Here is a 16063-nt window from a genome sequence, read left to right on the forward strand (position 1 = left end):
GTTGAAACGTCTCACGTTTGCCCTTGCCGTTAAGTCAAGATTGACGCCGTTAGAGGAAGTGCCACGTGTCAGTTCCTCGATTTTTTAAATTTTTTTATTAATTTTTTTTTATTTTTTTTTGATTTTTTATTTTTTTTTTTGAATTTTTTTTAAAAAATCAAAAAATTGCCACGTGTCAAGTTGTCATCGTGCCACGTGGCAGTGACAGTGACACGTGGCATAATACTGACACGTGTCATTTTGTTAGTCTCAATTTGGTCCCTTTATTTTAATTTGTCTCAATTTAGTCCCAATTTTTGTAAAAATTAGCAATTTTGTCCCCCTTCAAATTGAAACAAAATTTAATTTTATATAAATGTTATACAAATATTTTTATTAAATTTGATATTTGTATTCAAATTGATATTTTTATTATATATTTTTAACATAGCTAAGTTTAGTTAAAATTATGTTTCACATTCAACTTTACTTAAAATTGTTTTAAAATTTTAAATTTATATGTGTTTTATTGTAATATGAACTAGGTAATTTATGAATTTTTTTCTATGAACATTATTTTCTATTAACAACTTTTAAACCATTTTAAATAAAGTTCAATGTAAAATATTAATTAAATGAACTTAATTTGGTTAAAAATATTTACTTGAAATATCAATTTTGATGAAAATATTTGTGTACATTTATACATAAATTAAATTTGATTTCAATTTGGAGAGGGACAAAATTGTTCCTTTTTACGAAAATTGGGACTAAATTGAGACAAATTAAAATAAAGGGACCAAATTGAGACTAAGGAAATGACACGTGGCGTAATACTGACACGTGTCACTGTCACTGCCACGTGGCACGATGACAGCTTGACACATGGCAATTTTTTTTAATTTTTTAAAAAAATTCAAAAAAATAAAAATAAAAAATAAAAAAAATTCAAAACAAAAATAATAAAAAAATTAAAAAAATCGTGAAACTGACACGTGGCACTCCCTCTAATGGCGTCAACGTTGACTTAACGGCAAGGACAAACGTGAGACATTTCAACAAAAAAAGGGACTATTTTGAGACTTTTTAAAATATGGGTACCATTTTGAGATTTTGACTCCAAAATGGGAACCAAAGGCATAATTAAACCTAATTATTATTATCTTTCTTTCTCCGATGGAACGCCTAATTTGATTATCACTGCGTATTTAAATATTAAGTACAAAATTTCTGACAATGGTATTTAAATAAACATGATATAAAGAATCATTCTTTTTGTTATTATACTGACTTTGAATTTATTTCCTCACTAAATATATGAAAATTGATTAGTACAAACTAAATATTCTATAACCAAACAAAATATAAACGCCCTTATAAATACTATTTCTTTTGCATGTGCTTAATTTTTTTATGAAATTAAAAATTCAAATAATGAATTTATAAGGTAGAAAGGAGTTCACGTGGCAAGTTACTTTGCACTTGGACAATTGAAATTGTTTTTTGGCATGAATTGAAGACTATAAAAGAGTAAAGACAAAAGACGTGTGTGTATATATATATATATATATATATATATATATATATATATATAAAAAGAGAATATGTGTAACCCATAACACAAGACATACAAAAATGGTAGTTTTATAGAACAAATTGCCTTAAAATTATGAAGTGAATGGAATGGTTCATTATTATGATTTATTTATATCATTGTCTCATACAGTCTAACCTGACGGCTCATAAGTTCATGAATTTGTTCCTTCATTTAGATTCCCACTCACCTTTATCATTTCAATCAAAGAGGAAAGCAAAAAAAAAAAATGAAATTGTGAGAGATAAGATGAATAAAAAATAAAGTAAAATCCATAAAGAGAATGAAAAATAAAAATAATACAGCGAAAAAGGTTAATATTATTAGAAAATAAAATATTATTTAAAATATCTGCAAGTATCACTGTGTTATTAACTAAATGAAATAACAAATTATAAATATGAAACTCTTAATAAATGAGCCTAACTCAACTCACAGTTGATTTATAAAAACGATTTTATATAATTTGAACCAATTTCCGAATATATTTTATATAAAAGTGTTTATATATATGTGGAGTCCATAATAAAGGTAAAAGTATGGATCTGATTCGAAGTGAATTCCAATTGTACACTATTGTTGACCATTGTCTAACAGCAACAAGAAATGTGTTCCATCTGAGTTACAATCTGTGACATTTTCTTAATGGGATTATACAATGTGGGTAATTCTAAAACGAAGTTTAGAGTGATAACTTTAAAAAAAATATGATATTAATGGACTCTTACAAAATATATATAATAAAAGTAATTTTTCTTCGAGTTGGTTCAGACCCTGATGAAAAACAAACGTTAGTTACACTAAACTAAGTTAATTAAAGTAAAAAAGTTTTGAAATTTTTAACTAATCTCTGTAATGGTAAGGGTTTTTATTTTTTTAGTTTTTATTCTTATAAGTAATTTATTTTTGTTTTTATATATACTATTTTCGCAATGGACCAGAGCCCATGAAACTGGAAAGGAAAACGGAATCATAAGAATGAATTTTTACTTTTTGTAACGCGATCATTTCTTTCTGCACCCTGTTTGTTTCAAAATGATTGCTTTGTCTTTTCTATTTCGTAACAATTATGATTTATGAAGTGTTTGAATATATTTATTGGACAGTACGTTATAGAATAATGTATATAATGTGTACACCCCCATTTTAATTAAAAATATAATTTCAAATTTTGAATCTTACAAACATTTTTTTAAAATTGTAAAGTTCAAGAAAAAAGCTATATTGTTCAATTTAATTTGTTCAAGTTTTGTAAAAGAAATATTTCTTTTAACAAAGTTTTGTTGACAAACTTTTGACAATGCACGGGTGATATCACTTTAGTGGATGAAAGAAATATTTGATGTAATTTAAAAAAAATAAATTGGTATGTGTTGAAAAATAAACTTTATCAAAAAAGTTGATCAAAGTATCATAATCCTTTTGTAAAAAAGTAAAGGGTATAATTAGTCGTATAATACCCAGTTTGGGGCTAGGATGTCAAATAAGTATCCGTTTTTAAAAAAAAGTGTCAATTGCATCCCATCTTTTGAAAAAGTGTTTTAATTAGGTCCCTTTCAGACAGAGTTGACTAACGTCGTTAGTCAACGTGCCACGTGTCAGTTTCTGTTTTTTTTTTGTTTTTTTTTTAATTTTTAAATTTTTTTTAACTTTTTAAAAAAAAATTAATTTTTTGAAGAAAAAAAAATGCCACGTGTCAAGTCCTTGTGTGTGACACATGGCATTGTCAGTGCCACATGGCAGTATCACTATCAGATGTCATTGTGTTGATTTCGATTTAGACCCCATATATGTCTTTTTGTTTCAATTTAGTACCTAAGTATGTGTATCTGATTCAATTTTGTCCCAATTTTTTTTAATAATTAAAATATTTTTGTAATCCATTTTTTATAAGATTAAAAATAATTAAATATAAATATTTTTACAAAATTAAGTACTAATATTTATATTGTTCCCCTCAATTTCAGACCAATTTTATTATTTATATAAATGTTATACTAATATTTTTTATTAAAAATGACTTTCTAACATATTACTTTATTAATTACTTTTTTATTAAGTACTCATGTTTTGTTATTTTTTTTTTAAATTGAACAATATTGTCTCTTACTAATTTGAAACCAAAATTTCTATTGTTTTGAATGTTATACTAATTTTTTTTATTATTAAAAATGACTTAATAAAATGACTTTTACCACTAAATTTTAATATAAATATTAAATACTTAATTTTTGTTAAACTTTTATACTTAATTACTTTTAATTTTATAAAAAAATGGATTTTAATTATTAAAAAAAATTGGGATAAAATTGACTCAGATACACACACTTAGGTACTAAATTGAAACAAACAAAAAAAAACATATGGGGACTAAATCGAAATCAACACAATGACATCTGATAGTGATACTGACATGTGGCACTGACAATGCCACGTGTCATACACAGGGACTTAACACGTGGCATTTTTAATTTTTATTTTCAAAATATTTAAAAAAAAAATTTAAAAAATTTAAAAAAATTTAAAAAAAAATTAAAAAATAAAAAATAACCAGAGACTGACACGTGACACGTTGACTAACGACGTTAGTTAGTCAACTATGTCTGAAAGGGACCTAATTGAAATACTTCTTCAAAAGTTGGGATACAATTGACGCTTTTTTTAAACCGGATACCTATTTGACACCCTAGCTCCAAACTGGGTACTATACGACTAATTATACCAAAAGTAAAGTGATGGACGATAACATATTTTGGGGCTCATGTTCATTATTCCAACAACACTTCAACTTTTTGTTGTGTTCAATGCCTACTATTTTCTTTTTCAATTTTTCAGAAAAGAAAACTCATGGTCTATGACATCTTAATGATGATACAAAGATACTTAAAATCGAGATTTTGATTAAGACAATAAAAAAATTATATAATCGTAAATTGTGTGATCATAACACGAATAATAAATTTCACATTTTATAAAACATAATATATATATATATATATATATATATATATATATATAAAATCAATTCCTTTGTCAATGTTTAATTAAACTATGTTTATAAAACTAATAACTTTTACAATACTTCAAACTTAATTAATCTAATATTAATCATTGAAATTTAAACAAAAACTAAAGGAGTGTGCGTTACCTTCGGTATGTGAATTAATGAATACTATACAAAATTGTGGTTGTTAAACTAAAACATTATAATTGATTAAATTTTGATTGGATAGTGTTTTATGATGTGTTACATGTGGAGTTTAGTTGTATTAATTTTTAATTGAGAAATTAATTTTAAATTTATTAATATTTAATTTAATTAGGTGAAAAGTTGTGTGACGAGAACATATATACTGATGTAAAATTTTTAATTATGATTTATAGATATGTTTATGTTTAATTTAAACTAATTTTATTGACTAAAGAATACGAACAAATAAAATTTGAAAAAAAAAATTATTTACACAATTTGACGAGTTTTGTTCGATGATTTTATCGATTTTACTAAATTAGATTATGTGCGAAATCTGACTCCTAATTACCATGTAAAATGATATTGTCTTGCGATTTTAGGATTTATCATTTCTAACTACCACACTTATGTGCATTTTTCCAATGAGATAAAAAAAGAAAAATCTGACATTTCCTACAATCTTTCCTTCGAACATTTAGTCCCATGATGACTACTTATCATAATAGAATATAATTACAACATTTCTTTCGGACATTTAGTCCCATGATGACTACTTATCATAATAAAATATAATAAAATATTATAGATAATAAGTTATTTAAGATTTAGATATTATCATTATTTTTTTCAATTTGTTAATATATAATTTTTTTGTAACTTTTCTGTAAATGATATATTTTGATTTAATAAATTTTTTATGCAGTATTAGAGTTTATTTCAATTGAGATATTGGTTTGTGACTAATTGTTAATGACTCTTTATTAAATTTTATACTCCATATAAAGACCAATTTATAAGTTAGATAAATCTCATTTTATTAAATATAAAATTGAGAAAAAAAAATTATCTTTTTAAAAATAAGGATTTTATAAGTTTCTAATACATTTTTAATATATATATATATATATATATATATATATATATATATATATATATATATATTGAACTATAATATTTTTTATATTTTTTAATTAATTATTCATGAAACTATTTAATATATATATATATATATATATATTTTTTTTTTAAGGTAAAACAATTGGAATACACATACCGCTCCTTACTATTTTTATAATTATTAATATTGTAACGTGCCAATTTAATAGAATAATTTTAATATATAGAAAGTTGCATGTTTATGGTATAAAATAAAGCACCGACATAGAGTAGATAAAAATCAACCACTACCATAATATACGGAAAGAAAACCCAAAGGTGCAACACAACATAATGCCTTAAACATAGACTAAACATGAAACAATTAACAAAAAAATGAAATTGAAATAACAGCTCATAAGGAGACAGGCTCAACAATGGGTAAGCTAGAGATAAAATTAATTTTCATCCTATACAAGCAGATCTTAAACAGGCATTTCAGTAAGCACATAAGACAAACAATGCAAGACCATCAAACTCAATTATCCGGATAAACATAAAAAAATCAAATTCACTGAATGCTTGCACTTGTGGTGAACTCTACTGCTATGCAGAACCATTGCCAATGGGTTTCACCCTACCACGCATAAGGTTAGTCCATGATCATCTAGGGCCATTATCTTGCCAAAAACTAGGACATCCTGCTACTCTCACCACTTAAACCAATCTACTCTGTGTGAGTCTGACCGATTCTTTAGAGTTTCAGGATGCAACCTTGCTTGAATCCTTATCTGATTATATACACTACAACACCACCATGAAATCTCGTCAAGGGACTCATGGAATTACGTCTAGCTCATACCATATCCATGTTGTCATGTCAAGTCCACATGTTATCTCAAAACATCATGATCTCATGCCAATGCACAACCCACCACCTTCATAATTCATTTCATACCAAACACATCAATATCACATAAAACATACATAGTCATAGGTTCATGCTTTTAAAAGTAATTAAATCAATCTACAAGTGAAATCACATAGTTTGAAACAAATCTGTCTCATTCTCGTTCAAGCTAAGAGGTCTCGCCCAAGCGACAGGGGTTCCCTCGCTTAAGCTAGACTTTCCTCGCTTAGGTGAGAACTCAAATAGAGGGTTCAGTGCAACATTTCGAGTTTTCACTTGAGCTAGACCTTCTCGCTTAGGCGAGATTGCTTTCACTTGGGCGATAATTCTCGCTTAAGCGACAACTCGCACAGAGATAAAAGGATATTTCTTTGCTACTCTCGCTTAGGCTAGAGAATTCCTGCCTGGGCGAGAAGCATTTTCTCTCTTGCTCCTGCATGAAACAATAGAAATCCATCCAAAAACACATACATCATATTATCACACCATTAAAATTATCATCCAAAAATTTGAGCACGATAACATAACCAAGGGAGATGAACTGAGACCCTAGAAGATATTACGGTGGAACCAAAGCTTCAAAACTAAAAAACATAATGGAACAAGGGTTAGAGATTGACCTACATAGAGGAAGGAATGTTCTGTTAGCTCGGCTCGGAGTAGGATGTAGCTTAAGCCCGAGTAGAACTCCCTTTTCAAAAAAAAGGAGAGGTAAGAGAGCAACTAATAAAAGGGGTCCTAGAAAATAAGTGGACTGACCTAAGATCATCTAATAAGATCAGGCTAAATATTTTTAAGAAAGAAGGTGAGTCTTGCAAATATATCTTATTTTATTAACTTTATTATTTAATAAAACTATATATATATATATATATATATATATATATATATATATATATATATATATATATATATATATAATTATTATAATCTATAACTACTACCACACAAATGATTTTTCTTGAGAATGACAAATGAACATTCTCTCCAGAATATTACTTAAATCTGCTAAATTTTGACAACAAATTTTCGTATTAATCGACTACACAGAGAATAAGGATGAGTAATTTTTATGGATGGAGATGAAATAATCAAGTCCGCATCTGTCATATCTATGTTATCGTCCCTAATTATAATATTTTTATAACCATTATTTTACATACAATTTGTATCAATTTTATCATTATCGATATAACTCATCTTATTAACTTTATTATTTATAAAAACTACTTATAATAGATAATTGTTATTCTCAATTATTGTATAATTTTAACATTAAGAAAATTTATTAAAGATTATTTTGTAATTATATTTTCAATAACAATTTTTATTTAACAATTATTATAATATTTGATGTTTTTAATCATATTTATTTATAACACTAAGAAGAAGATTATTGATAAATAAATACATAGATCATGGTGTTGTGTGAAAATTCTCTAATTTATAAAGCACTAGGAGACATGTGTTGTTTTCTGATTTATTATAATGTTTGCATTAATTTTGACTAAGAGTCTTTGTCCTTCTTATAATACACCACAAAGTTTCTTAAGATTGCTTGCAATTTTCTTTCAATCCTTCTTAGGTTTTCGGTGCTGGATATTTCATTCTCAGTGGTGTCAGTTGATATGTGACGGAGTACTTATCAAAGGTGTTTCGACAATAAGTCAATAAATATTCAAATTGAAAGATTAAAAAGCATGATTAATCTATATGAAAAAGTTAACTTTTACTCTTAACTTTCTCTCTATTTACATGGATAGTTGATGGATTTTCAGGCCTACGGATCATAAACTTTTTTTTCGAAGAAGAAACAATGATGGTATTTAAAGAATAAGCATCGATTAATTCTGTGTTAGCGGTCGCAATAAAATAGATGATGAATGATTGGACATTATTGTAAGTTTTTGTTAGGAATTCAAGTGTAATTCTAAGTCCCACATTGGCTAGAAATGAGAAAGTGGAGCACTATATAAGAATAAAGACCCATAAACTTATTGTATTAAGGTTTTGGGTTGAGAGTGGTGTTAGTATTTTTAACCTTGTTTTATTTTGTGTAATTACCACTAATGTTTGTTGTAATTAGTATCTTTTTGAGTCTACCCGGGTTCAACATAGAACCACATTGTTGGTCTCAACTTTGTTTGGTGAACAAGGTACTGAGAGAGACTTGTCTTAGTTTTAGGTGTCTGACACGGTGGTTCAGCTTCTTGCGAATATCCTCGTTCCCCAAATTCAAGTTAGGTCTATTGTGATGCGAGTTCTAATTAAAACAAAATTTTATTTCTTTGCCTTATCAGTATATCTCAAATAATATACTCCTTGTTTTGAAAGAATATACTTGTGAGCTATATAAAAAATCTAAATATTCAGTATTGTGGGAAACACATGACAAAAACAAACCTTTAGTTGCTACATTAATAATTGATTATATGAAACTTCTATGTGTAAAAAATCATAAATTTGATTTTTAAAATTTTTAAGAAAAATGTTAACTAATATATATATATATATATATATATATATATATATATATATATATATATATATATATGTGTGTGTATGTATATAATAATTTAGGTATAATTATTGATTTAATCCCCCATTTTTTTGAATTGGTTCAATTTAGTTCTCAAGTTTTTGAAGGTTCAATTTAATACCCTTATTTATTAAAGTGATTCAGTTTAGTGTCTCCCGTTATATTTCAGCTAAAACCCGTTTGTATAGCAGATCTGTCATTGAGCAACAGAAATGTGGGTGAAATTGTTAATTGAGTTGGTTTGTTTGTTGGATGTAGTTAACCTCATTTTAGTATTTCTGTTGATGTTTCCTTGATCAAGTGTATTTAATATGATATTAAGATTAGTTGTTTAATTTGTTACACATTGACAACTCACACTATATAAACACGGTTAATTGGAATATAACGGAAGGTACTAAACTGATCCACTTTGTAAAACTCAGGAACCAAATTAAACCTTCTAACAACTCAAGACCAAAATGAACCAAGTCAAAATATCGAGAACTAAATCAATAATTATACCAATAATTTATTATTTAAGTTCCGTAAAAGTACCAATATGACTTTTTTTTTTCTTTTATAATTTGTCATCTAAATTTTGATGCTTGTTCGTTAACTGGATTACTAGTTTATTCTAAAGATACTTCAAAATTTCCTAAGGATGGATATCATCATCGTTAACTGGGTTCAAAATTATTACATTTCTTCATAATTTCATGTCATTGTCTCTTACATCTCGATTTTATCTACATAAATACTTATTTGTGATGGTAACCACAGACAAGATCCGAGTAAGATGGAATATCAAATACTAGCTAACACAGAAAAATAATTTGTCCAGAGTAGAGTGTATTAATATAAGAGAAATACTATTAACACTTTTTCTGATATTCTCGTTGTCTTATTAAATTAATAGAAATTCAAATATAATATAAATTTCATAAATCCCATTTTTAAGTTAATAAAAAGCTATTATATAAAAGATAAAAATGATTAAAGTATACTAGAAAGATTTCTACCTAATATTTGTTACTACGTGTTTCGGGTAGGGACCAAGAGCCTACTTAGAGAACCTCTCCAAACTTGCTCCACTCCTCGCTATAGCTGTAACTTCTCCAGCAAAATCCACTCCTTAGCTCGATCGGCTGTGACGACGATCGGGGTACCTGTCTAAAAGGCTCTGATGCTTAAGTCAGTAATGGACCGATCGGTATATCAGTATATCTGCTGTAATAAATGTGCAATTAAGATCTCCACCAACCTACCTTTGGGCCCTATTTATAGTTTTCGGTGTGGGCCTGTAATTAGGGTTCCTTAATCACGATGACCCTTTAATCAAGATTACTGACTCGTTTAATGTTAATTAATTCGACTTAAGTTATTTAACCGTGCGACCGATGGTCGCTTGACTGGATTGATTATGTCCTGTTTTTAACAAGCGAACGATCCATGTGTGGCTGATGGACCAGCGAATGCATGTAGAGGGATTACTTGACCGACCGAGCCGATGGTCGATCGACTCATTACCCTTTGTCATGATAGGTTCTTTCCGTGCGGGTCCGATCGACCGATGTACCATTAGTGATCAGAATATCACTCGTGGGGGTGTTATCGATGGACCGATGGGTTGTGAAACTGATCAATCGATTGCTTCTGACGGTATAATGACTTATTTGTATAACCGTGTGACCGATGGTCTAACGACTTGTTCACCAGGCCGTGCGACCGATGGGCTTTTATAGTTGTCGTATGGCTTGTTTGTTGAACCGAGTGCCCGATGGTCCTACGCGTTTTATTTACAAAGTCGTTCGACCGATGATGTTTTATAGCTATATGATTTGTTTGTTAAACTGAGTGTCCGATGATCCTACGCGTTTTATTTACAAGGCCGTTCGACCGATGGTGTTTTATATACGTATGGGACGTACAGTACACTACGAAATAAAGTCTATAACGACGTATTTAATAAGACTGTTGCATGCTAAGATTTCTCCAAGAAATTTTTAAAAATAGGATAACCTATAGAAGGAAATTAGTAAAACGACAAATATGAAATTATTGAAGCTATTTTAACATTATTATTGTTGTCTTTTTTTCTTTAACTAAGCCTCTTTGGCATCAGATACAGGCAGCTTTTGTCAACTACGTGATACTTTGAATCAGTAGGATTTGTTGAGTTAATAATTTAATTAATTGGCCTTGTTAGAGAAAAGATCTTTAAAAACATAATAATAACTTTTATTTCCATACATCCAATAGTCTCACATCGTTTTGAAGTTTGAGTCAAACTTAATTTAAATACTTTTTTTCCTTTTATTCTTTAAGATATTTTTTAAAGACAAAACTGTGACAAAACTTCATACTCTAAAGCGGACGATATCTAAAAACATGATCAACATTTCTAACAATCCTACCCTACTTGTGATCGTTGGATAATAAAATTTATTGGCTTTTGTTTTTTATATATTGTTATTTTCACTTGTCTTTATTAAATAGGAGACACTCAACTTTACATTCAAATTATGTTAAAACTTCAAGTGTGTTACCTTAAATAAAAATAAACAAAATGAATAATGTAAAAAAAACTCAAAGTTCATTATTTTTAAACTTTTATTTAAAATTAATGTTATACTCAATCATATAAGTTGATTTATATCTTATCGGTACCGAAACTTCTCTACATATATCCCTCTAAAGTTCGAAGAGCCTTGACCTCTTCCATATATATATATATATATATATATATATATATATATATATATATATATATATATATATATATATATATATATCTATCTTATGTACGTTTCAACTTCTTTTAAAATATGATTTAGTTTATATTATTTAAATGACTTATAAATTCAAAGTCTTTTTCTAGTTCTGGTTTGAAAATGTGTTTCTCTTCCTTCCATGACCTGGGTTCGTGACGCTTCACCATGCCACATGCATAAAAAATATATATAGGTTGTACATATAAAAACCAGAAAATCTTGAGGACATTAAAAACCTAAGTGTTGAGGTAACAAATGTTAGCAAACCTTTTAATGTATTAAAAGACTTGCTCGTTGACCAAACTAAGGGAACATTTTCTATGTTTAGTTATAAAAAAAAGTTGATTGTGATTAATTTTAATGGAGTGATAATGATAAACCTATTTTTTATTTGAACAAATCATATTATAAACTCTTTTATATGTGTTTAATTCCTACGGTAAAAAATATGTTTACCGTGAGAGAGAAAGGATAGAAAGAAATAATATATCGACTACGAAAGAATTTGTTATCAAAGACTAAAAGAGAAAACAAATGACTTGAAAAATGGTGAAAAAAAAAGTATAACATAAAATTTATCTGACACAACAAATATTTAAAACTTCTCTAACTTTCTCACACTTTCATTCTTTTAATAAAAATTTTAAAGAAGTTAAAAGTTTTATATCGAATAAAAATAATATATAAAAAAACTTATAAACATATCGATTTATGATTTTATATTGAATGCTTTTTTTTTTCTTTCTTATAATTGAATGTAGTGTTTTGATATATTTTATGTAATTTTTTTAGAATTCATTGATCCTAAATCTCTCTGGAATCTCTTATCAGAAAACCTAACACGTTTTCCACTCTTTTAAAGTCTTGGAAGCACACTCTAAGCATATATAAAAAATGCAATAAATTTTCTCAATATTAATAAAAAAGTTTTAAAAGTTTCTATTTACTCTTTGTATTTGTTTTTAATTCACAATAATAGAAATTAAACTAAAATTGATTAAAATGTGGATATAGTTAATATTAAACGACGTTGGATTAATAAAAATCTTACATTTTAAAAAATAGCGTAGTAATTTGTTTTTAATGTGACTATTATTATTATTATTATTATTATTATTTTATAATTATAATTATAATTATAAGATCCTTTTATGTTTTTCCTAACGTAGTAACAGAGATTTGAGGGTTAATACTTACTAAAATTTATTCAAAAAAATATTGTTTTATAGACTTGATATCGAATCCCTTACCGCATGCTCTAGAGATAATATTATTTCTCAATGATTATACGCATTTTATTAATTCTTTATGTATTTTAATGATAATAAATGTCATCCTTAATTTAATAATTACTCTGTTCCAACCTGTTTCTGACCTTCATATAATTTTCTGTAACAGTTTGAAAAAGAAAGACAATATCTTGACATGTCATCATTTCTCATTTCCTATTATTTTACTAAAATAAATTTAAATAACAAAGTAACTAATTATATAATTTATAAATTAAAAGTTATTTATAGCTATTTAATTTTAATTTGATTTTTAAATTTGTCATTATGACGAGTTTGTCACATAATTAGTTAACATTATTTACTAAAGTAAATAAAGTTTTGATTATAAAAGTAAAATATTTTTTTTAATTTAGTATTTAAATTTGTCATAGTGATTAATTATTTTTATTATTAAAATTTACCATTATTGAAAGAATTTTTAATTTAAAATCATTATTTTATTGCAACAATTTATTTATATTTATATTTTCTATTTTAATAAACTATTTTATAATTTTATATATATATATATATATATATATATATATATGAGAGAGAGAAAGAGAATTGTAAAACAATATTTTCTTCTTCAAAAAATTAGTCATTATATTATTTATGATATACGATATATAGAGCTCTTATTGTCTATTATAAGTAGGATGTCAATAGGTATGGTACATGTAGTAGCTCCTCCGTACTTTTCGTTAGATCAATATTCGTACCCATATCCATGGGTACCCGCGAATATTTACAAAAAAATAAAAATAAATATTTAACAACATATTTTAATTGTAAATTTAAATAAAATACAATACATAACATTCATAAATTTTTAAAATGTCCAAATAACCTATTTAAATAATGTTGAATGACGGTTTACAAAGAAATGATTTTTTTTAAACTAATTGATAAAAAATTAACTCATTCAAAATCAATATGTTAATATTTTAATTATGTTTTTTTTAATTTAAATTAGAGTATACTAGGTACGGATACTATGATACTGTACCTGTCCCGTTAACATGCGGGTATTAAAACTACTCGTATCCGTTACTCGCAAATATCCATTTACAATATTTATTTCTTATTTGTTATGAGTTTTATCCGTAGATATCCGCAATTACGAATATTTTTGACATTCCTAATTATAAGTAATCAGATAGTGTTAAAGTTTTTGTTATTATATGAATGTATTTGCCATAAAAGAAAAATCCATTTTTATTAATAATTTCTTCACATGTGTGATGCATTTTAGAAATTTCATGATTTCGGTTTTGATTTATTTGAATTTCATCAATCACATTTTAAAGGATCAAGATATAATTTTATACGATGGCTTTACCAATGGCTAATAACGATATTTTTTCAATAATTTCTTTTATCCACAATCTAATAGTTTTTTTCTTTTTAAAGAATAATAATGGATAATTCGATTCATACTCCAACTACTTGCTGGTAAGCATCAAGATAATATAAACGTATGCTTGGTATTCTATTAACTTCATCGTATCTTATCTTAATAACCAGAATTTAACTGAGTTTTGTCGGCTTGTAACATAATAAGAAAACCAACTCTGTTGGTAAGATGTTTCAGGGAAATTACCACTGACCTAGTCTAAAATTTAAAAATAAAAATTAATTTAAAATCAATAATAATAAATAGTTAAAATTTTAATAAATTAATATTAAAAATTAATTTAGACCGTAATTAATTCGCAAATCAATTATATATTTTTTATTAATAATAAATATTATTTTAAATATCATTATTTTTTAGCTTATAAAATAATATTTAACTTAATCAATATAATAGCTAATCATTTTTTATCTTTAAATTTAATTTTTATTTAATAATTTTATTATAATTAAAAATATTTAATTAATAAAATTATGCAAATTCTTTTTAAAGTATATATATATATATATATATATATATATATATATATATATATATATATATTGATGTTTTATTTGTGACTATATACATACAGTATGATCGTGCTATTTTATATATTCCAAATAACAGAAATAGTCGCAAATCATAATTTATCTAAGATTACTTTTAAAAATTTAATTTGTGAAGTAACGTGTGGGTAAGGATGGATTGGGTTGCAACAAAAATAGCGAGAGCCCACCCTATTTTGCAAATAATTTTCCTTGCTGTCATAGGTATTTTCGTAAATTCTCACACTGAATTCGAATCTCATTGTGATCTCAATTCATATCCAAATTAGAAAACTGACATCCGAAAATAAATAAATAAATATATAAATAAACATTGTTTGGTGAATTACTGTAGCACCTTAAGGTTTTCTAACAAAATCTTTCTATTCTTTCCCTACTCCTACACTAATCCTTTTAAATTGTTTAAAAACAAAACACTAATATCCGTTAACGATTATACTAATCTTGTTAATTATTTAAAAAATATTACCTACACTGTATTTTTCTCTAAAGAAGAAAATGTAAACTAAAAGAACAAAATGCAAAAGGCAAAAGGTTAGAAGAACCTTCGTACAGTGTAACACAAGTAGAAGAAACTGGCCCACATAACCAAAAGAACACCACACTTATTAGCCCACCATCAAACCTACCTATCCAAGGATATATTTACACACATAATTTTAAACGGGTTGTAAAGTAAATTGATTTTTATTTTTAGTTGATGAAATATATTATGAAGCGAGTCTAATTTTAATTTATGTTTACAAAATTATGAATTATCTTATTTATATATAATAAATTGATTTTTTCTTTTCCAAACAAAGTGAACGACATGATTAATTAAGAGAATCTACACACCTTCCTCTATGATTACTAGTCAACACTAAAATAATTTCAACAATGAGAAAGCATGAACTTTAAATTTTAGTTTTCCATAGCCTAATGCTGGTTTATAATGTCATTGTTCCCAAACCTAATAATACAGGATGTTAGCAAGTACATAT

This window comes from Vigna unguiculata, chromosome 6 (assembly GCF_037176805.1).
Source record: "Vigna unguiculata cultivar grain cowpea cultivar isolate G323 ecotype 2 chromosome 6, ASM3717680v1, whole genome shotgun sequence".
In the NCBI taxonomy this organism is placed as follows: Eukaryota; Viridiplantae; Streptophyta; class Magnoliopsida; order Fabales; family Fabaceae; genus Vigna; species Vigna unguiculata.